Raw genomic sequence first — 25081 nt, forward strand, 5'->3', positions numbered from 1 at the left:
AGTTCTGCAAGTGCTCCCCTCTGTGCTCACTCACTTGAAAAAAAACTCTGTTGTCATGAAAAGTACACCAAGGATACAGAAATACTTTTTAATGAACTAGTCACTGTGGCAGCATGAAGTCTGGGATTAGGTCTACAGTGCTATTAGACTTATTTGTGTCTATCTAGTCTGTCTTCTGTTACTTCTATCTATTTTCATAAATGTTTAAGCTGGTAATATAAATCATTCTCTTTGTCTCCTGTAGTGCTCTGAGAAGCAAAAATAAAATAAAGTAAAAAAATCTTAACATCTGACACTGATTTGCAATCCAGCTCCAAGGCTTCAAACTGCATCACATGATTCTGCCTGATGGTGATAAACAGCTCCAGTAATAGGCTAAGGTTGTGGATTATTGGCCATGGTGATCAGTGGCTGTTGAGAAAGGCACTATGAAAACAGTGAAGAGAATGTGGGTGAGATTTCCTAGAGAATGTACTGCTTTTCAAATATGCTATTGTTTTTCCCAATAGCTTGTGTTATGTCTAGTCAAATTTTTGTTTGCATTATGTTCACACGAGCAAAGCTTAGAAGATAGGATGATGTTTGAAAAGCTATGTAGAAAAGAGGAAGTTGTGCAGTGGCAAATTTTCCCCTTGGCCATGCCAGTTCTCACCCCCAAACCCAGCACTGCACATGACACTCCTAAGTGAATCAATGATTTATATCCATTAAAAAGAGAAAGCTTCCCCATAGGTTTTTGAGCTACCCTTATGCTGGATAGAGCACCATTACACTTGTAGAATTAGGCAGCGCAACAGAAAGGATTCTACAGAAACAATATTATTCTTTATGAGTTATGTGCAGATTTTTAGAGTAATGTTCACAGAAACTTGTGGGCTTTATCCAGATTCCATTTCTAAGATTACCTTTGGTCTTCTTTTGTGAATACATTTTGAATTTCTAGCTGTGGTCTTTTCTTCAGCCAGTTCAAATTAACACACAGCCCTAACACTGCTTGGTCATGTCTCATGCTTTCAGCCCTAAATCCCTAGAATATTTGGTTTAGAAAAAAATCCAAACATCATTAATATTTCTTTAATGCTCTTTAAAGATGACTGAGTATGTGTTCTGACCACAAAGCAATACCTTGCCTACTGCATGAAATTAAATATCTGTGTTCAAATTTCATTTCTTTGCCTGGTCATTAGGGATCAGGAATTGTTTTGATGCGTTTTTGGTGACCTCTATAGAGAACTCATATTGAGACATTAATGAAGAAGCAGAGTCCAACCCTCTTCAATCAAAAGAAGGAGTAAAGCAAACTATACTGCCTTTGACAAAGCCTGAAAAATCTCCTAAGATGAATACAATGTATTTTACATTTTACTCGATATTTCCCCAGTATCATTAGATGCTTTTATACATTCCTGTACTGATCCAATCAATACTGCTTGGACCTTCTTTTTCTGATTGTTACTTTTCCATTCATGCCGTGCCTTGAGGTACAGAACATAATCACTGTTGCCAGACTGTTGTCTGTCTTTCACAAAGCTATGTTGGTAATATTCCCTGTTGGTTTTTGATCAGGTGCTTGTTCAGTCAAATGCAAGATTACGATGTTCCCTCTGGACTCTTCTCCTGCCAGGCCAACTGCCTGGCAGGTTCTCATCTGGAAATTCTCAACATTGCTTTTCTAAATCCTGCCTCTGGCTACAAAGACTTCAGGTACTGTCTCATCAGTATGCAGATGTACTTCACTGGTTCTGTTTAGATATTTTCTAAACAGTGACTAATTAATTTCCAGTTTAAAGCATACCTGATTGGAATATGAAACCAAAATCAAAGTTAAATCTGAAAAATGTATTGGCTGCAAATGTCTTGGTTTCTGAGAAGACAGTAAGGTTGTATTTTGCAGCCACTTCTGTCTTCCATTTCGCCTATACAGTTCAGTGAAGGAGGATTTAAAGCAGCCCTGATGTTCCAGATGTCACTGCTGAACTTCACACTTCTTGGACCTGCTGGCTGGTTCCCCTCCGCATCTTATGCAAGGCGATATGATGGGGATGAGGAAGGACAGGGAGGAGGGGGCACTAACCGGTGTCTTTTGGCTGTCTTGTGTCCTGCTTCTGCTTCCTGTTGCCTGTGCTTAGAGATGAATTCAAAAGAGAGACAAATTCATCTGCCACCTGTCTCCTTACAGTGAGCCTAGGGTACAGCCAGAGTCAGGATGTAAGATCGTAGTTTGTGCAACTTTGACTACATGATACGATACAAAGGCAAGCAGGCCCTCATAGGGCTTAGGTGGATTGAAGGTGACCCTGGCAATGAACATGCACACACCACGTTTCCACAGAGTCCTTGGGATCTGCTTTGCACAGCCTCAAAACAGAGGATACTAGTGTGACAAGGTAGCCCTCAGAGGCATCATGAAAGTTACAGGAGGATCTACACTGATCAAATTCTCATTTTCATGTGCTAACCTGTCTTTAGCCATAACTCAGTTCTTCACAGGAGCATAAACAATTTTTCAGGGTCCATATTCATACAGTGCATACAACAACGAGATTCTGGGATTTTACTAATGTTTCTAGTTGCTAGAGTAATACAAGTAAAGTTAATTTAAATTCCTAAATACTCTGAAAAATTTGCTTTGAAATTCTACCTGGCTATACAAAACCCTTCTGCCCTTTCTCATGCAGTGGATCTACAAAAGGAGGAATTAGTGTTATCTCTGGAATAACAGTGAATGTGAAAGAAATATTTCAGAATAGCCACAGACAGTGAACAAGCTACAGGTGAACTTCAGTCCAAGAGTAATGCTTATTCAAAAAGAAAACATGAAAGAGCACATGATCAAGGTGTTTTAAGATACCAGTTATGAACCTAAAGTAGAAAGTCATCGACAAAGGAATCTAAAAGCTAAGAATTATTTTTAGAGCTTATTCTCACAAAATTATTCTCCAGTGAGTAATTTCAAGAAAATCTGTATGATGCTTGGTAATTTTTGGAAAAATACAAGTAATATAATTATCATCTACCATACTGAACAATATTACATCATGGTATTCCTCTGCCACAGACCTGACCCACACCTAACTGAAAACAGAAAAATCCTTGGGGAAAGAATAATCTTTTGGTAAATGTTTGGGGACTGCTGTAGCCGAGGTTCCAGTCCATGGCTTACAGTTTACATTGTGCTGCATTAACCATTATGATATCTTTCCATGGTTGTATAGGTGCAACTGTAGATGTCAGTATGGAGTCTCTTTACTGTTTTAAATAAAAGAGATTTCTGTTGTCTGGGAAAGTCCCATTCCTACTGGAATTTCTCTAATAGAACTCCTATATGTGGTGAGGAGATCAGACTCCACAGTGACTTGTTATAGAGGTTAAATAATAATAAAAATGTTGGCAGCCTACATTACTGAGGATAGAAGCTGTCACAACACTGAATGAGATATGCCTTATTTTTGAAATAAATTCTAGATCCCCAGCTCAAATGAAAATAATCTACTCGCATTGTCTTCTTCTGAAAAATCATTCTTGAATTTTCTGTCACCCCCCGAGTTGCTCCTCCACATCTCAATTTTTAATTTCATTTCTAAATTGTGAGGTGAACTTACTACAAAAGACAAGAATTCTCTCATGTACAGTGTATTTTTTTATCGTCTGAAAGGTGCCAATATAGTGAACATAAAAGAAACACAGGACCTTCAAAGGTCTTAGATTTAGGACGGATTTAGAGAAGGTGGTAAAAAGCTCTAAAAGGGAAATGCCAGCTCCAAAAATGTCAAAGACTCCTTAAATGTGATGAGATAAATATCTTTTCCATAAACCCTGTGAGGTTTCTTTTCAGTAGTGTATTGCTGAGCACCCTGGCATCCTGCAGTCAGAGAACCACACAGACCCAGCACTACAGTTCTTGCAACTATTTTCACTCTTCAACCATCTCTACCAGGCATCATTTTTTTAATTAATAATATTATAGAAGTTTCTATTTAAAGGTTGTTTTTAAGTAAGATTACTGTACAAAATGAGCTGGGGAATAAAGAAAAATTTGTGAAGGATTTTGCTAGTTCAATCTCCTGAGCTTTGATAGGTCTGAGCGGTAAGCATACCATGAGAATACGCAGAGGAACGTATCTTACAGTCCTTTGCTTCTCACCCAGAAAATTGTAACAGAGCACAGTCACTCAGCTGGAGGCCACCAGATTTTGCCTTGCTAGGAAAGGCAGGATTGGGTACAATAAGACATGTCATTAGAAGATGTACAGACTGCATATACACATGAACTTGACAGCACTTGGCCTTTGTCTTATGCTGAACATGTGAATTACCACATTGAAGTTCCCAAGAAACATGCCACTGTGTCTTGGCATTTAAAAATACCTCCTCCTTATAAATCACTGCTTTCATAGGCAGCCTTTCTCCTTCTCTCCACGCCAACAGAAGAGCTTTAAAAAGAGCAAAAGTATTTTCTCCCTGTTAATGACAGAATAGCAGTGGCAGAAACAGACAGGTTCAGGGATCTTGGGTGAACATAAAACTGAAATTCTCCTGGGTAAGAACCCACCTAGTACCAGTGTCACCTTCACTGAAGCAAAAGAGATGAGATTCCTTGATAAAGCCCTCCGCATTCTGAGTGATCACTGCTCTTAAAAATGTGTTCAGGAAATATATAAGGCAGACTTTTATCAGTTTTACAAAGATGTAAGTATGGACTAATTCTACTCACTTTGACAGAATTACTGCATTTTTATGGAATAATCATCACACTCTGATGCTTCTCATGTAAAACAGTGGTGACCAGACCCATATGAAATACTCTTTTTTAGTGTCAGGCTTCCAGACTGCTGGTCTTGCATTGCAGGCCAAATTATCCAACACTGTTCCTCAGACAAACTATAGAAAAGAGCCCTTTTGAGATTTTCTTTGCAGACAGTCTTTCACTCTGCAGTTAGAGGAGAGATAGGGGGGATGTGAAGCATGAAAAAAGCGTGTGCGCTAAAGTGAGCAAACCCTAAAGCCTGCCGACAGAGCAGCAATAGGTGGAGGACATTTAGGAGGAGAGGTTGGCCAATCTACTCCAGCCGGCCCCGGGGCAAGCTCTCACTCCTGCACGGATGAGCTTTACTATTGTGCCCAAGGGGTGGAGATGTTTACCTAGCTCCTTGCCTCGATTTTGAGGCAGTGTTTTAGAGCTCCCAGCCCAGGTCACAGAGCAGATGCGAGGTAAGGCTGATGAGCCCTGAGAACGGCAGAATAGGGGATGGCTGCACTGATGCATCTAACACCGGCAAAACTCAGGACCAACAGTGGTCAGTGGCCTGTAAGAACTATAAGGACATGCAAGAAGCAGCTGGACTGTCGCTAATTAAACCTGCCCCACTGACACCTCCTTTGCCTCAAGGGCCTTATGTTCAAGCACCTAGATCTCTGCCCTTGATGAAGAAAGCTTTTGTACTGTTTTCAGAAGATGTGTTTCACCTGCACACTAAAAACACCTCATTTAAAATCATTTCACTCTCTCCTGCCATGTCTTGTTCACACACAGTGAAGGAAGTCTAACATAACTGATAGTATAAAAAGCTGCTGACAGGTGTAAGGGAATTTGTGTGGGCACTTGACTATTCTGTGCTGGTAAAAGAACAAGTCAGCTGGTGAGGCCATCCCAGCCCCTCTATCATTCTCACATTTCTTGCTTGAGTGAAAGAAACAGAGAAATAAAGATTCCAACAAGAAACCAGAATTGGCCCCCTGTAATATTCTCAGCCTTTCTTTGCAAAAGAAAGACTCGCGACAGGATGATAACTGGTTGACAGAAGCCTTGTCAAACACTGTGAGTAATTATGGAATACTTTTAAATAATTCATTTAATGTGGGTTTTTATATGGCTTTATCTGCAAGCACTGGTTTTATTACCACTATCATTGTTCATGCAGCTCAGCCAAAAATTACATGCATCAGACTGTGACTTCTCAAGCACATGTGCTTCAGGACAGAAAGCTTTTCTTCAATGTGGTTTAGCAAGTTCAGGTTTTGACTCCAGCGACTCTCTGCATGATCTCTGGAGTCACAAAGTGTCAGCCTAAAAATCACTGAGGAAGAGAACTCCCAGTTTGTTGACAAACCCCATGTAAATTCTCCTGCAGAAATTTATGCCCACAGTTGATATCAAGTATCCAAAATGAAGCCAACCTAATTCAAATCCAACTGCAAATAGAAAACAGCATGAGCAACTGTGACTAACCAGAGACATCCATGATTCAACAACTGCCTGTAACATGGAATAAATAGTTTGAATTAGGTTTATTATTTTTGCTGTAAGTACAGTGCTGTTCCCTGGAAGCAAGGTTTGGGATGAATTCTGTTCATATGCTTATTTTGGCTGGAGTTACAATGTACTCCTATGTGGGTAAAATAGGTACAAATTGACTTTTCCAATATCTACATAGCTAGTCATAGGATTTGCTTCAAAAATGCTACTGAGTGAGGAGAGGAAGAGCAACATACACTTCTGAAAGCAGCTCTGAAGCAGTTATTGTAGTACATTTATCTGGACTTATATGAGTTTATTTGTAGTGCTTAACTGCATGTTTTGCTACTTGTTCATTCATGCCAGCAACACTAATATACCGTTAGTAGAAACTGTTGGGCTTATGTTACTTAAAAAACTTATAAATCTGTCAAAATATAAGGCAAATAATTTCTTTTCAATGTAAGTAATGTAATAAGTAGCTATCTCTTGACAGGTATATTATATAAAAGGTGAGAGATCCAGCCCATTTACTCTATTAATACAATAATAATGTTACTTTTAAAATCATTGATGGCAGTGGCTACCTAGTGGTGACAGAAACAACTTCTGTATGGCAAAGATACTAATTCATATGATTTTTTGTGTGAAGATCGAAATAGTTGGGAATTAGATACTTAAATATGAGAATCTAGGTCTTCCTCTGTTGATTTGAAACTAGATTAATGCTGTTCAATATTTCTTAACAGATTTTTTTTTTACTCCCTACACCAAATGGAAACAGTCATATCAGATTTCCCGTTCTATACAGTGTATTCCAGCTGCCTATAGACACTACATGATATCCAGCAATGGATATGTGTTTTCCTTTACAGGACAGTATGTTTGGTCTATGTTAGCTTTATGTTGCACTAGGATAAGGCAAGTGGATATGAAATTGCTGTCTGTGAAACATCAACGGAAAGTTTCTTGTGCCCTGCATCAGGGAACCAGTAGAGTACTTTGCTTCTGATTTATTACTTCCTAGCTGAGCAAACTCCCCAGTATAGAAATAAATAATTTAATGCAATGAAGCAACTGGATGATTATTACAAGCTTTACTGGCTAACTGTTGTTAACAATATGTTCCCTAAACCTGGTTCTACATGAAATCAGCTAAAGCGAACTTAACACATTAAAGAAATATAATGGTGTGACTGTAGGTGCTGGGTTACTCATGAAATCCATTTACGGAGCAGGGAAATTAAATGATTGGAAATTCTTGCAAATCTGCATGTGTTTAATCTAAAAATTAGTATTTAACTTCTAAATAACCCAGAAAGTTTGTGGTTCAGACCAGATGAAAACAAGCACCAAAAAAACAGTGTGGTCAAAAACCATTATAAACTAAACCATAGCTGACTAACTGATTCCCCACAGTACAGTACTGCATTCTCTGAGGCTTTAAATCAGTACCAGTCTTAGAAAATTTTGTGGATGGTAATAAAAACTTTGTGATGCTTGACAGGCGTCTATCTAAGGGGAGATAACCTTCTTTTTCTTTACGTAGTTCATCTTCAGATGGTGGTGAGACTCTACAGGATGTATGCAAACATAAGAGAACAGCAGAATCACCATAAGGAAAATCGTGTTCCTTTTCATATGGAGATTCCCATTCCTAACTTGGCCTTTTAATTGGCTTGATTGTACTGGCGTTTATTTGTTACTGCTTCAGTGCCATAATTCAAGAAACTGGCTAGGCATTCATTAGAAGTTCCTATTTTCAAAGATTTATAAATAAATGTGAGCAGCAGCAGCAGCAACACCGACAACGAAAGATAAATTTGCTTAGAAACTTGGATGAGAGAAAAATCACTTGGGGATATTTCCAAACTCTCCAACTCAGACTTGTTTTCAGCTTGGCAAAGTTAGCAGCTATGCATGTTAAAAAGGAATTCTTCCTACCTTAACATGTGGATTTTTATAGCATTTGGGTTATTCAGCATATGAAATGTTTAAGCAAAACATAACACCATAATATAATTGGTATTAATGAAAAAGCGGTTTGAGAAATAGAGCCTGTAGTATGTTGACAAGTCTGAGTCAAACTGGCAGATCTTTTTTTCAACAATGTATTCAGGAAACTATTTTTTAAATATTATTATCTGTGCATTATCAGTCAGCTGCTCATGAGCTTCCTGAATGGAGTGGAAATTATTTGTCAATAGTGTTTTTAAATAAATTCAGAGCCCCTAGTCTTGCAAACACCTGGGTGCCTGTGTATATACATACACTTAATACAGATAAAGAAGCTGCAGTTAGCACGATTGGCTTAAAGGCAAAATTCAGTTTTGCAGTGACAGCAGAAGGGTTTTGGATGGCAAAAACTGTTTGGAAGCAGGCCGGTGAAGAGCCTGGGAAGAGGGCGAAGATGAGTGAGGAGGGTTGGAAGAGATAAAGGAGACTTCTAGGATTCATGGCGGGCCCAGCGAAGGATCAGAGGACTTTGGGATGGGGAGGGAACAGTGGAGGTTGTGGAGGCTGTGGATGGGACCTCTTGATTTTTTTTCTCCTTCAGTGAACCACCCTTCTGAGGTCCCCTTCTCTGGTGCTTTGAGTATAACACTTTTATCCACAAAGCCTCCCTTCTCCAGTTAGTCACCCATCTCTAGCCTCTGAGAGGAACCTTGCAACCTCCTGCACATCAGCCCCTACTCACCTTCTCGTGGTGCCCTTCTGGGAAAGGAAAGGGAGCGCGCACACTAGCCAAGGGCATTGCCATGACAAAGGGAAAGGGTGAGGGTCAGGGCAGAGCTCCTAAATGATGCGAGCTTCTGCTTCTCCTGATGCCAGAGCTGGGGTTGCTCCTTTTGCTCCTAATCTTTCTCTCAGCAGCAACGGTAGAGGTCAGCTGTTGAGCCAGTTCAGTTAACTCTTGCCGGCCCTAGCGCAGGCAAGCAGACACTTCACTGCCTTCGCCTGCTGCCCACTTCGCCTGCAGCCTCCAACCAGCTCTGCTGAGGTTGATGACAGTATGAAGAGGCATCTTTATTGACTGCGTGACTGCAGCTTTAGATATACAAATTGGGTAACGACTTAGTTTCCTTGAAAGCTCATCTTACTCTGCTTCAGGGGTGGAGGAGAATCAGGCCATATAAGTTAGTGGACCATTCAAGCCGCAAGCAAGCGGTAGCAGGTTAGACAGCTGTGATTCCCTTTCCCAGATGACATGCTGGTTTGCCTCATCATATCACATTTGTGTGGCGTTCTAAAACTTTTCTTAATTATTCCAACCAAATTTATCATCTAAACGGAACTACACTAGTGAACCCAAGAGTCATGAAGAAAAACAAGCCTGTTAGTCTTGGAAAAAGGAGATTAATGTACTTTAGATACAGACAGCTATGCAAACATTGCAAACTGTGCACAGGTGTAGTCTAAGAACTGTATTCAGTGTTCATCAGCAGATTTCAGGTTTTGAGATCAACGGAGGGAACTCATCTCACAGTGAGGATGATCACTCATGGTCATCCTGGGATAGGCCCCAGAGTGCAGGCTGATTTCCACTTGAACAGTGAGGACCACTGACATTTTAATTTACTACTACCAACTACCAAACCTTAAATTTTATACTGCTGTAGAATTAAAGCTGCTTTGATGGCATCTACTTTGATGCCTTATATTTTGACAGGGCTATTCTGATTTTCTCTTTTTAGTAGAGGAAGTTTCAGTGGAGATCTTTTGGGAGTTTCATTTATTCAGCCTTGGAAAAAGTAACTGCAATTTCAGCTTCTAAAGACAAATCATGAAAAAAGGCCTGGAGCCTGATTCACATTTGCCTGGACAGGATGAGAGAGGGCTTGAAAAGAGACAAGACAGCATTTGATACAATGGCTTTCACCAACAGCTGTCAGCTGTAGTCGCCTGAGGGCACAATCTTGTCCCTGAATAAAACACCGAGAGGAAAATAGATGAGTACCCTTTGAAAGCCAATTTGTGCTTTAAAAGATATTACATATTTCCCAGAGATCTTCTATAGCTAACGTAGGGAATATATATAGTTAGAGTATGCTTTGAAGCACACCCCTGCTGTATATTTTATAATAGTTCTTCCAAATTGAGCAAGGTGCATGTAACTTGTTACCAAACTGCTCTTTGAAAGGGCAAAAGCTTTTTCCCATGAGCTGTAATCACAAGGAGACATTTCTACAGTATAAAATCCTACAGCTTTCCCAAAGACTCTTTTCCTATTTTCTCTCTAGATTTTATCAGCAGTGTGACAGAAAAACTGGCTGCTAATAATTTGTTCTTCCACCCTCTCCTCCTCCTTTCAACTATTTTTATATGGAGTGCATAATTTCACTTTAGTGGATGCTTAATATGATCTGTGTGCAACAGGAATTGCATCTTCTCCCTACCTACTGAAAGGCATACTCATTTAACTGGCAGATGTTGTAAGAATTAAGAAAAACAAAGGAAGGGGAAAGGAAGAACAGAAGTTATGTACCAGGAAGAAAGAAATTAAATTAAGTTTTGACTGGTGGGCAGAAATCTGCTGGTTATATGACAGAAACCAAACATTCTGCAATTTATTGCTTCCCCTAATATTCCATCAGAAAAAGAATAAAATTCAATACAAATATAAATAAGCAGAATGTATCTACAAAGTATTCATAATAGCTATTAGTTGGGATAAAAATGCATTATTAACTACTTCCAATTGCAAGAGCTGGTGAATACATGGAAAACTAAAAGCTCCTGTAAGCTAATGTAATGTTTCTAACAGAAATTCCATGGTGATGCACACAAATACTTAGAAAGTAGTAAAACTGGCATACTGGTGTGGGCATAGCAAACAACCAAAGCGGAGTGCTTCAAGTCAGAGCACTGCTCTAGTCTTGCTGAATTCATCAAATAAGCATTAGGGAGTCCACTTTGTCCTTTGTAATCGTCAAGCAGACTGGAAAGGCCAAATTCTCAACTGCCAGATCTGGCATTTGCCAACACAAATGGAGGTTTTCTAATTGCAAGTAGATAAAGTTCCAGTGATAACCTGTGTACTGGGGAGAAGGGTGAGGGAGTGGACACATGGGGTTATTTGAATACTTTTTCTGTAGATATATGCAGAGAGCAGAGCAGGATAATTTAGAAGAGCTTTAAAATACCCAGAAGACTCTCCAAATTACTGAACATCTACAGCAGCTGGATATGAAAGTGTACAGAAATCCACTAATGGGGACTAACAGTTTTGTGTGTCTTATATATTCCAACATAAGAGCAGAGACTGAGTAGGAAAAACTTTAAGAGAAATTGTTGTAAGTTTAAGCTATGCAGGGTTGTTTGAGAGGGCTCAGCAGCAGGATAAAAGCACACTGCAGCAAAATGTTTACTGCTGAGGTTGCTCCAAATAAGTAAACTGTTTCAGATATAGCAGTAAAGACAGAGAACAACATTCACCTGCATTAATCCAGTTTAAGACCATGCTTTGTTTGCATCTGGAAAAAAACACTCTTATTTTCACAGATGAGACTTTGGATCTAGATTTACCTGGGGGTTCTCCAAGAGCTCCAGCAGGTGCCCTGGGGAAGGGAGAGAGTTGGGGGACCTGCCATGCTGGGTGGAGAGGTCAGCGAGGAGCTGGGCAGGAGCTGCAGGATCCCCCAGCAACATGGCCTGTTGGGGATGGGGACAGCCCCCATGGTCCTCCCCAGGTCAGCTTCTGACTTAGGGTCCAGGGCACTGTTGCCTGCCTGATAGCACTGCGGAAGCCCAAAGTTGAATTAGGCAAGCACAGATCTTACATTTCAAGTTTTCCTCCACTTGGTGGTTGTCCGGTGAAGCATGCCTGGAAAACAGTCTATGAAGAAGGAAGGGCCCTGAAGCTCAAGTGTGGGGAAGAAATGGTCTACAGAGTGACATGTGGGCTTTGGGACAAAGGTAAGTATGCTCTTGTAAGGCCACCCAGGGGACTGTGGGGAGATGATCTGTGAAGCAGCACCTTTAAATTAAGTGTTTTAATGTGATTTTTGGCTTTCTTTGAGAAGCAAGGGTCACCTTAAATTTGAGGGCCACCTTTTGTTGGAATGGTATGGTGCTTGGGGTGTCTCCACTGGTGTTAATAGTTAGCTTACAGTGGTGGATTTCATTTAAATATGAGGAGAAAGAAACAGGGGGCATTGGTAAAGCCTGGAGGCTACAGAGTTTGTGAAGAAAAATTAAATATTAACTATCTGCTTTAGATAGGAGTTTGTTAAAGAGAGCACAAGAGAGAGCTGAGTGATTATTAACAGAGCTGAGCTTAGTGGAAAAGAGAGAAAGGCCCCATATAAAGTCCAGGAAAATGGTCACTCCTAAATGTCTTGGTATCTGTACCCTACAGGGCTGTTGGGCAACAATGGAGCTGGTTGACGGTAGTCTAGGTACAAAAGAGCCACAGGGCTCTTAAGCTAAGGCTGAGCATTGCAACTCTTCTCAAGCTCGGAAGAAATCTTCACGAGGCAGGTGAGTAGCACAGAAAAGGACATGCACATGGGTGTCTGGTAATACAGAAATGTAAACATTATACTGAGACTTCATGCTCAATAGTGGGAGAATGACAGACATCTGTCTGTGAAGAAACTGATGTGCTATGTAATTACAATGCCTTTGAACAGGATTTAAGACACTCTTCTAAAAGTGCTTTCAGTGATGTATGTGGTACTGCATGTAAATAATTATTAGGTAATTATATGTCATTGTCTTTCTTAGGAGCTAACTGAAAGCTGTAATTCTTGCTTATATTTGGGATTCTGAGTACTCTGTTAAATCCCATCCTAAAGGTCCTAGGCAGTCATACTGTCACAAAAAATCAGATGAGGCTGCAGGAAGAGGGAATGCTGTAGTGCCTTATGGAGAATTTGCTTTCTATATTGATACACAATTAGGAAGAGTTGAAATAGAAGTGAAGCAGTGGCATTTTACTAATTATTACCCTGGCAAAAGTCCTCTGCTTCTTCAGTAGGCAAACATATCTTTAATGCCATCTCCTCATAATCTTCATTAAAGTGTATAACAGCCAGGATTATGAATAACAATTTAAGATACTCTGCATTTGATGGAGAGAATTAAGGAATTATAAATGGAATTTCAGGCATTCCATTTACCCTGACAGATAACCCTGTACAAATGTTAAGCCAGAAGTTTAATTATTGCAAATACAGGGCCAAATCAGTAAATCAGTGTATGTTTTTATAACTCTAATCCAAGAGACATATATTGTTATCCAATGGACAGACGAAGTTTTGCTTACACTACCGCTATTTTTTTGCTTACAGTACAAAGGAAAAAAATGAATCACACATTTAAATAAATGCCCAGTATACACAGAGCTTGAGATGGACACATAAAAAAGAAGCCACTTGGTTTATAAAATACACAATATCCCAAATACAAACCACATAAAATGGAAAACCTATCTAAATGAGTACAGCAATGACTTCAGTTAGGAAGCCTAACTTCTGATGATTCATGTGTAAAGTGGGACGGCAAACAATGGATGTAATTCCTGTAACACAGTACATGAATCCCAGAAAAGCTGTACTTCTTTCTCTTAGCTGCAGAATTCCAGACCACAGCAAACTCACAGTCAATTTATACAGCTTTACCAAATCAAAATCTTGCTTTCCAATTTATAGGATGGGTGAGTGTATTCTGCAAGGAAGGGAGAGTTGATAGCTGTTGCATAGTCATTACCTTTGGGTTGAGACTGTGGGGGTGAAAAGATGGAAGCCCACCAGCCTCATTAGGAGTGATGGGCTGGGAGAAGAGAGGATGAAGACAAAGTTCAATTTACCCACTTTAAAATGTGCAACTTGTGGGAGCAAAGTGGGTGTTGTAATTGGCAATCCTTTGATTCCTTTGCCTGCAAGGGCTATTAATAAGAGACTAACAGAATTTAAGGACAGATGGGATTATTGTATTATCCATCCTGCCAATCTTAGACTGACTTGCCCCTGTATTAAGACACCGAATTGTGCTGGTTAAGGCATAACTTTCAAGATGGCTTCTAGACTCAACTTCAACAGATTGTGATGGAGATAAAACTCCATTTTCCTTAGTGCTTTCCACCAGTCTTTAAGTAACATTTCCTCTGGAGCTGAGAGGGCAGAAGAGGTCATGAGAGCAGTTGTGACACTGAACTGTGAAGTTTGTACCAGAACAACTCCAGAGAGACCACAACAAGAAGAGCTGCAGCCAGATTCAGGTCCATGGGAGCATGCAAAGCCCAGTGCAGTAACCAGGGCAATGGGAGCATGGAAAGTGTGCAGCGAGGGGATTTCAGCAAAATAGGACTTGAATAAAGGCAGACTCAGCAGTGAGGTACCAAAATTTCTCTTTAGGTGTTATCTTCACTTCAGAGATTCTGTTTAAGTGCTAGAGATAGTCCTTACACAGGGAAGTGAATAAGGTGCTTGATGGCAGATGAAAATGAGTGTTGAGAAATAAAGAATAACAAATGCTGGGCTGGAAAACCTGGAATCATCAATCTGCACTGCTGGTTTCCAAACTTTGACCTCTTAGAAAGAAAACTAGAGCAGCAAATATAGCAAATCAGGAGGCAGCAGGGCTCAAAAAGAATGCAGAAAATAGTGTTATGCCAGCACTAGAGATGGGCTGTCCAGAGGTGAATGCAGTATTTCTGCCAAGATGTTTGCCAACTACAAATAAAATATGGTGAGCAGTGAGGTGACAAGAAATAATCAGGGATACAGAAAATACTATTCCTCTGGGAGACTGAGAAGATTAGGTTTGTTTGCTTTACAGAGGAGATTAATTAGAGTATCGAACATGATAGATGCAATAAAGAAAATAGACGGGCAGTGTATACTTACCAATTCTTACAGCAAAAGAATAAAATGATATCTAGTAAAAATATTAAAGGAAAGAAATATAAGACTAATAACAGGGTTTCTTTTATATGTTAACATAAAATTAGCCTCTGGAATGTATTGCCACAGTATGTGAGCCTAGTAAGATTCAGAAAGGGAGATTTATATGGCTAATGAGAATCACTGCAGGCACATTAGATACAAACTGAGGATAACTGTAAGTCTGGGCACCAGTACATTACGTTTGCTCATGATCTGTCCTTCCTTTGCCTTCCCGATTTCAGGTAGTGCTCCTGGGTCTTCAGAGAAGCAACAAAGCACAAATCACATTGCTATACTCTACAAAATGAGGTGATATCAGATTTGAAATGTGTATAAAGGATGTATAAACATTAGTGCACTGGAGAATCCAAGACACTTTGAAAGTGAAATGTAAAGATGTAAATCTTAAGTCCAAGATGAGTCTGGGGTGGTCTTTTCCCCCAAAGTTTTAAGGAAGAGTAGGTAACAGTAGCTGGAGAAAGTCTATGTCTCCTGACACACTCAAATTCCCTGCCTCAGCAACAGGGTATGAACAGAAGACAAAGGAGCAGCATCTGGTCCCCCAGTGTTTTTTTCTCTGGGGCTGTTGGTGCACAAGGCTGCTTTTCAACACTGAGGATGAAGATCTCAGGGCAGGGGTGAAGCATCTGAATGCAAGTTTCCTTTAATTAAATCTGGGAAGATCTGCCCAGGGCTTTCAGATCTGTAAACAAGGTAAGTACTTCATTCAAACTTCTTCCTCAAAACTTTGTCAAAAGACAGATCTTCCACTGCACAGGGCAAGTCTTGGGGCTTTCTAGAACTCTGCAACCAGGAGACATGCTGGGAAAAACTGCTGAAGGAAGGGACAGTAGTGCATTATCTAAATGGAGAAGCAAGAGATCTGCAGACACTGAAGAAGCAGCTCTACTGGGATTACTTTTCTCAGAGAAGAACTTCTCTGGGAAGAACATCTCCAAATTTACTGTCATCATAGGTGTAGGTATTGGTGGTGGGAAAGTATCACAGCTGGCATTTGCTTGTTCTCAGCATAGTACAAGAGTAAGAACTGTTCCCCAACGTTTCAAAATATTTATAGCCACAAATGTGCCAAAAGGTTCTGAACTCTCCTACTGAGACATATCCACAACTATCTTTCCAAGTGAAGATAGCTACTTAAAGAGAGAATGGATATCTTTTGGCATAACAGATCTTTCCAAGTGAAGATAGCTACTTCAAGAGAGAGTGGATATCTTTTGGCATAACAGTATCTGGTGACATTTTAAGAGGCTGGTATCTGCTAAAAGGTATATGCTGCAAACACCAGTGGTTACAGAAGCATATGAATGAGGGTTTCCAGAAGACCTCTCAGAAGGTATCTCAAGGGCTCTGGAAAAGTTCTAAAAACCCTCTGCAAGACAGCAGAATCTGGGTGCAAAACTTCCTGCCTCAGAAAAGAGCCTCTCTTCTCCCCTGTCGCCCATCAGTCCTGGGATGCTAATGACTTCTATGTGTATATATGGTTTGTGTGTTGTGTGCTCAGAGGGGCAGAGTGAACTCTGTGGCTACTGCCAAGGCTGAAGTGACTCTGTTCTGGAGTGACCAGAGTAGTGCACACAACATGAATGTACATAGGGAAGAAAAAGAACTTGCAATGCTACTGCCTTCAATGTGTAAGGATCCAAACATGATCCCCTCCCAAACTGCTTTTCATGAGCCTGTATTTTTCTGTACTCTTGAGCTACCATCTAATTCTGAATGATTTAAAACTATTACTTATACTTTAACTAAGCCTGCAGGTCTCACAATATCTCTTCCCTTTGATTTTCAAAACAGTTTATGAAAATAACTGTTTTTTTATGAACCCATTCTCTGCATGACACTTTCATTTGTAAGTTTTTGTAGGGAATCATTGAGTCCAAGTTAAAACACATTTTGTCAGCTCTTAAAACCAAAAAAGAAACCATGCTAAGTATTTTGCCACAGCCATGCATTTATATAGCAAAACATTGGCAGCAAGTTTAAAAATGATTTTTTGTTAAATGTCATGATTTAAAGACCACACTAGCAATAAAATCTTTATTACAAAGCTGTGAAATTGGACAGTTTAAACCTAATAGATAAGTGGGGATGCCTTAAGTAACAGTCTGGCTAGTCTGACAGTGATTATTGACACTTTTTAATGCTTTGCCATGTCAAAATGTCAATGGCACCTACAATACCTTCACTGACACTGATTTAAGAAGTAATGCCAACATTACTAGCTCTGCTATAACTTCTCCTTCTGTAGGAATTTAATTGTAAGAGCTCTCAAGCTCTATGTCTGGAAAAATCTTCACAAGTGTTTCATCTGCTGTTGGAATATGCAGTACAACTTCAGCCCTAGTGTTAGAGAATATCGGACTGAAGCTGTCTAGAATTAATTGCTTAGCATAACTTGCTTAGCATTAGTAGCTAAATTTGCTGAAGCCTTAGGCCTCAGGCTGTGAACTTTTACTTAGATAAGTAAAAGGGGGCCCCAGAGCCGGCTCAAGCTGGAGGGATAAAGAAGTTACACGGACAGCAGGAGTACCCAACCTTGAAGATAAGAAAAGCAGCAGCCTGCCTAGGGACAATGAAGGGGCCCAGTGAAGAAGGGGAAGACCCCAGACCTAACTATTACTATTGGTCCAAACTGTCGCTTAAGGGGTGGGGAATTTAGATCGTAAGGGTATAATTGCCCAGGGATTTCTTTGTTCGGGGTCCCTCTTCGGAGGCACCCAGCTCGAGCTGTAATTACCACACGCATATCATTAAATTTTATTTCTCTCCAATCTGACTTCGAACTTCTGCCTCAGCAGGAACCTAGGGTTGGACCCTGTTATGGAGGCCGGCGAGCCTGATTTTCCATAACACCTAGTAAGTATTAGGATTTAACTGTGTTGTAACATATTCACACAAGGAGGCAAATTGGTTTGCCTGGAGACCCATAATTCAGGCATTTCATGAATCTGCAGTTGTTGACTGTGTAGTCAAAATGTTTTTTTAACAAGTATTTTGTATGTATGTTTGATATTACATATGAGTTTCTGTATTTGTATATGAATAAATCCTTGAAACCTGGTTTAAAAGAAGGTTAATAACACTTTGGAATTGAGTACTCAGAAAACATGATATGCCAGGGTCAATATTAGTCTGTGCAGTCCTCATTTGCCTTGAATCATGATACATCTTCTAGTTACATAATGACATGCATAATTTGTGGTGCCCACCTTGTCTTTGGTTCACATTCCCAATCTCTCCATGAATTGTTTGTCCAAATTCAGTGTTCCCCCCTCCAGTTCCTCCCTCCTGACGATGAGTGCCAGTTATGGCTCTGCAGTTAATAAAGGTCCAGGCAAGAGCAGAAGATTTTGCTTGAAAGACTCAAAAATCATAAGCTAAACATCAGCCTATAAGATCTGAGGTATTCTTTAATTTAGCAGGAGGAAAAGGCAGAAGAAGACCGTAAGTCTGCTCTCTGGATATATCATATACCTCTGATGCTGCTTTTCCAAAGGTAGCCCTTAGCATGGTAAGCCAGGTTTTTTCCATAGCATAAGGTCCTTAGCAAACACGTGCAAATATTTTTGCTAGATGGTTTATCTTTAATAGAAAAACTATCTTGCATTTGCAGAAAATCATTTAGGATGATAGCAGGCAGCGACTATCTGTGTCGGCACCTTTCTGACCTTAAAGAGACTTAGAAGAGAATAGATATGAAGTCTAATCCTGTTCTACAATACTCTTATCTTCAAAGCTCAAGAGAACCTAAGAAAGTTATGTTCTTACCTGCTCAGTCCCGAGGGCTCCTATTTGCTATTATTTCCATTTGGAAAGTAGGATACATAAGGGATTTTTACAAGTTTTTAACCAAGATAATGTATGGTTACTCAAAAATCTCACCAAAGTAAGGGGCAAAATGAACATTGAGTTTGAACCTTAAATTTTATGTTTCAGATTGCCAGCACTGAATTTCATGTCTTAAACATGAGTATTCTTGCATGAAATACAAGTGACTCAATTCACCAGCTACTGAAATATAACTGCTGGTTATTGGGGAAAATATTCAACAACATCAAACAGTAGGGTACAGGGAGAGGCATTTGAGATAGGATGCAAAAAATAGCTTGTGTTTACATGGGCAAGATATAGTCATGCTGACTGGAAAGACTTCAGAAAGACCCTGGCCAGTATCCCACATCTTATGAAAATGGCACTGGGTCTATGGGTAAATTTCTTCTGTTTGGGAAAAGACAAATCTGAGATAATTTTGACCAAAGCTGCTTGGGTCTGTGTAACAGCAAAGCCATGGCAACATGGACATCAGCCACTCATTGGGTATCATGGTTCCTGGGTGAAGCCATGATTTTGTGAGCTTCAGTGCAGCCTGTATTCCTGTTAGTACTTGAGTTAATTGACTAGGTCTATATGAACTTCCCCTCTTCTCAGTTAAACATAGTCATTTTAAGCTCTGTAAGGAGCCTGTAGTCTCAGTTCTTCGTTTTAGTCAAAGACTACCTTGGGTATTTTAGTACCAGTTCATGTTTTTTTCTAGTATCTTTAAAAGCACAATGATGAGGCGTTCATTTGTATCAATGAAGAAGGAAGAATGACAGCTACTGAACTACACTAAAGGTGCTTCTGCAATCAGGTGTTTTTAATAGCCATTTCTGTTTCAAGAAATGAACATGTATTGTTCTACATAGCTTGAAAACTGGAGAAGGTACAAACCTGAGCAGAATGTTTGCTATCGCGCAAGCTTGGTCATAAATTTCAATGAAATGAGGAACAAGCAGCAGACTTTGCAATGGTTGATTTACAACAGGGGACAACAATGAGTCATGAAACAGAGACTGTTTTAATTTATTTTGCATAAAGCATAAACTGTGCAAAAGCTGATTAAATGGCTTGTAGAAGGCCTCATGAGTGACTTGCATTCTAGAGTTACTTAAATCTTTTATAAGGGAAACAAAAATATACAAAAGTGCATAAAAGATTATTTTGTAAATTTAAAAGAAAAACAGTATCAGAGATCCTACAGCTGGTAGAGATCTTAAGGGTCACTTGGATACAAGATATGGGAACAAGAAAAGCTAGAGAAATTCATTCATTCTGGCACAGAGAATTTTGGCAGAGGGAATCTTAGTGGTTAGGCTAATTTCAGTTACCTGTCATTAAGATATTCAAGCACATTGGATTTTTATAACCTTTTCTTTCACCTTTTTGATTCCTCTTAGCTATTTCTTATTTCATCAGTTTTCTGAACTCAGCACAGGTGTATAAGTTTAATGAAATCAAAGAAGGCTAAAGTTACGTATTACAACTTGGGTGAGGCTTTTGTTGGTGGTAGTTGGTACCTATGCCTGTTAAAAGGGATTACAAGGAACAAGGAGGCCAAAAATAGGCTGAATCTAGTGGAAATATGAGCTTCACAGAACACTTCAGAGTGCTCTTAGACTGTTTGGCTGTTCCTAATCATTACAAAAGAATCTTTGCTGGCTCTTTGGTTTCTTGGTTACAAAAGCAGTGTTTCTATCCTATGCCGAGGTAAAGGTCTGGATCCATTGATTCATTAGTTCTCAGTTTGTCTGCTCCTGGAAATTACCAATATGTGAGTTAAGATCATAAGGGAATAATCTTCTGCTTGAGCCTCTATTTTAATACTGCTGGATGACATTGTTTGAGAAGATGTTAAATCATAGAACAAATGTTAGAAGAATGTGCAATTGGAAGGATCTTTCTGGGATATCATATCCTGTCTTCTGCCACATCATGCAGCTTGCTTTTCAGAAATGTTATCAAGCTATTTCTTGCTCTGCATAGGTCCTGTCAGAAAGCTGCCTAGGAATCTGACTCTAAAAATTAAAAACTTCTAATTTCCAGCCCCCAAATGTATGCCTGATTAGTTTATTTCTAAGTGTTGTTGTAACATTATATTCTTTTTTAGCATGTTTTCCAGAGAGATGGAGACTTATGTGTTTGTACTTTCTGTTTTGAATTGCTGCACAATTAAAAAAAAAAAAAAGATAATGGGGAGAGGTCTCAAAGACAGGAAATTCCTACTAGTCCTATCAAAAAGTCAACAGTGTGCTAGAGGTGAGACACCCCTGCCACCAGAGCAGAGTGGAGGTAGTTCGACTCTTCTGTGTTTGGCAGAGGCCAGTTGGCTGTTCAGGATGTCTGCACTAATCATAACATGCTGCTTTTTCCCCCACTGGTGGCACAAGGGTGCATAAAGCATGTAGGAGGGGGCTGCAGGGAACCAGCATGATGTCTGGGATGTGGGAGGGAGCAGAAAGGGTGCAGAGGCAGGAAGAAGTAGAAAGATTGTAGTAAGCACCTTGGAAGATGTAGTAGAAGGGGAAACAGAGGTATAGGTATAGAGGGTATACTTATAGGGATATAGGATGGTACTAGGTTTTGCAGAAAGGACGCAGAAGAAGACAAACCTGCAGTAGACCACATTTCAATAGTTCCCTTGCTCTTGGACAAAATGTGCATCTTTAACAGTCTTCAGAGCTTACCAAGTCAATACACAGCAATCATGTCTGTCACTAGCTTTCATTTTTCTAGGTTCAATACAGAATGCTTTTGCCTTCTCTAGTAAGATAACATTTTCTCTTCTTTGATCATCCTCATGCTCCTTTTCTGTTTATGTTCCAGTCCATATGGTTTACAGTGCATCAGGGAAGGTGACAAATTTCCCTCCTTTAGAAGTGACATGATGCTGGTTGTGGTGTTACCCAGGGTAACCTAGGGTGGGAAGGAGAGCAGATGTATTTCAAGCAGGGCTGCTTACACTTGAGCTAGGCCATTGACATCAGCCAAAAAGAGGGAAAATGAGGGATAAGGATGGCTTACTCTAAAAATCCTCATATTCTTAATTCATGCATACACACAACAAAGTACACATGGGATGTGACATAACACTCATGCTCAGCTGAGGTCCCCGTGTCCTGGGTGCATCAACAGATTTCCTTGCAGAGTGCTTTGAAGTCTAATTTTCATTGCTGTTTTCTGCTAATGTGATGGTGCATGTTTCTCCACATCTTCTGCCCTTCCTTCCTTTCAGTCTCAAAAGAGTTTCTTAGCAGTTTAGGCAAAGATTGGTCATGAGATGTTACTAATGGGCACATCAAGAAAGTAGCATAGGAACCTACTGTTGCTCTTAATGGAAATGGTATCCTCAGCAGTACAGTTCTGTGCTATAACTGTACAGTCACATACAAGATTATTTCTTTAACTCACATGTTTACTTCTTATTCTAGGTGCCTGATTTTGTCCTAGGGCTAGACCAGACTTTCAGATTAAGGCCTTAGAGTAAATATTCAACAGCAGACATGTGAAAGTGCCTCCACTGGAAAGGAGATATATCTATACCTATCTATATCTATAACTATAGCTATAGATATATCAGTTTCAGGTGATTTCTGTTAATAGCTAGGCAATAGTCTGTACTTACTATTGCTGAAATGAAAAGCAATACTGCCAGATGCAAATGAAGGGATTCTTTATGAAGTTTGATTTCTATAGTGAAAGAGTTTTGTTTCCTTTTAATTTGAAATTAGCATTGGAGAAGCAAAAAATATCTTTCCCTACAAAGGTGACATAAAGCAAAGCTAACTTTTCATCTCGGTCCATTGCGGAATACAACAGTATTGTATGGGTCAAATTGGAACTGAAATCTGCAGAGTAATTAATACCCCCCCCCCCCAAAAAAAAAAAAACTATTGAAAAGGTTAGGAAAGAATGAATACCTAAGTTAGTCAGACTCAGACAAAGCTAAGTCCAAATAGTTCATCTGCTCCAAGCTCAAAAAATCTCTTTCTAGGTTTTACAGAAATGACTATCAGCACAAATGACAAGAGCACTTCTGCAAATTGTGACAGGTACTTTTTATCTTTGGGCTAGTCCCACAGAGAAGCAATATCTTGCTAATTTGAACTAAATATGGCCATTTCGTTTACTAATTCTTTTCCTGAAGTCAAAATGCTTGGTTTAATTTGATTACACATATGAGACCAGTTACTCAGGGAGGTTGGACTCAGACCTGAAAACTAAATTAAGCCTACCAGACAGATCCTTGCTGAAATACATACACACCTGTCTTCACCAGTGCAGCCTCTTCCCAGTTCAGAAACATAAGGACACTTAAGGGAATATGGAATGTTCCATGTGGTGTGATTTAACAACACAATCTCCATTAGTTTTAATGAGAGTTGCGTGATTAAATCTTCACACAACATGCTAAAAATTACTCTTTCAATTTAGTGCATAAAATAATAGGTCCTCTTCAAAATGTGAAAGGATAAGGTAGATGAATAATTTTTGGAAAGTGCATATGCCTTAAGTTGATTAGATAGTTAAGAAGGGGGGGACAAGTTAAATGTGTAGTATAAATCTCGTTGAATTAGAACAAAACAGAAGGTATGAAATGTTTGTAATTCTTCACTGTGAATCAGGTAAATACTAGATTGTCTGTATTTCAACAGCGTATATAAAAGGATGTCTAACCAAGACATTAAGCACTTTTCTACCAATTAATTACACAATATATAATCCTTAAGCATCATAAAAGGCTTCCTTACAGCCAACAAGCTTCAAAGGAGAGCAAAACCGAATAAACTGTCTCATTCCAAACACCTTTGCTAAAAGAAACACTGTGGCCTGTTCAATGGGGATACAAACGTAGGCAATCTGGACAGGTTGTGGAGAGGGAGTGAATTCCCATATTGATAAATCATCATTAAGAACCTTGTGAACAGCTGTCATATACCAGTGGAAACCGAAAGCTTAAAACAGCTTTTGAAGTCCCTTTGGAAACAAATGCAGACTGTGGATCACTGGTAATATTGACTCAAAGTAAGATATTCTACCCTAACAATAAACTGCTAAAATCTGTGGAAACCTTACAGGAAGTAATCACTGCTATTGATGTTTTTAATACAATACTCAATACCATATGCAATTATATATCAGGCTCCAGTGTTTCACTTAATGTATATTAACAGTTAACAACTTCCCACATATGCTCTATTTATAGACAAGCTGTGCATCTGTATTTTAACATATACAGCCAAGTTTACATGTAGCAAAGAGGCTTCACTAGTGCATTTATTTATATCCAAAGTATGGAAACTCCACATCCACAAAGTCTATCCTCCTGAGGCTGTAATTGTTTGGAGAACAACTCCAAATCAACATAGATTGCCTCCATATTTGAAGATTTAATCATTCTTTTTCTATAGTCTGATCTTGTTCACTAAAAATTTATGAAAGCCTGTTTAACACACTTACAGTGTTTCACTGTCCTACAAAGTTAACTGTACTTTACGTGCTTATAAAAAGTAGTAGTTCTTTGCTGTGGACTAGGTTTTAGAGCCTGATACAGAGAGAAGGAATGGAAAGATTAGACTTCGGTAGAAGAATAAGCAGAATGAGATTTTTGTTCTGAGGAAGACTAAGCAACAACCTCACTTGCAAAGCTTTTAAAAGCAGTATGAGAAAAAGATCCATTTTTTGACTACGTCATATAATTTACACCTTGGCCTTGATTAGCTAAATAACATAGACAAAGCACATAGCAGGGAGAGAGCATAAAGCAGACAGCTGCTGTGCAAGGGTAAATGTAGAATAAGAACAGCATAAAAAGGGTTTAGAAATGAACCCTTACACAGAGTAAGGGTCTTGTGAAGTCCTGCCCTTTCCCTTTAAAAACAGAGGTGAAAACAGAAGTAGACAAATCAGAAACATACAGACTAAAATGTGATCACCATAATGGAAATAACACATACGTGTACAGTCATCTTCAGCATTTCTTCTTCTCCAAGACAGGCTCAGTTTTCTCCTCTGCTCCCTCTCTTGTCCATCATTCCTTACTATCTTCTTATTTCACAGCTATTCCATTCAGAAGCAAACACTTTGTGAAGCTATAAGAAAAAACACATTTTTCAGAATT

The 25081-nt window shown here is 39.4% G+C and overlaps 1 long non-coding RNA gene across 2 annotated transcripts; it reads left to right on the plus strand.

The window, feature by feature from the left end:
• The first annotated feature begins 12086 nt into the window (after window positions 1-12086).
• LOC136995349 (uncharacterized) lies at window positions 12087-18627 on the plus strand. Of its 2 annotated transcripts, XR_010886932.1 has the most exons (4): window positions 12087-12151; window positions 12594-12715; window positions 15643-15837; window positions 18564-18627. It is a non-coding gene; the product is annotated as an uncharacterized lncRNA (long non-coding RNA). The 2 variants fall into 2 exon arrangements; XR_010886931.1 differs by lacking the exon at window positions 18564-18627 and having other exon boundaries at window positions 15643-16306.
• Window positions 18628-25081: the final 6454 nt, after the last annotated feature.

The sequence above is a fragment of the Apteryx mantelli genome, chromosome Z, assembly GCF_036417845.1.
Source record: "Apteryx mantelli isolate bAptMan1 chromosome Z, bAptMan1.hap1, whole genome shotgun sequence".
NCBI classification, from domain to species: Eukaryota; Metazoa; Chordata; class Aves; order Apterygiformes; family Apterygidae; genus Apteryx; species Apteryx mantelli.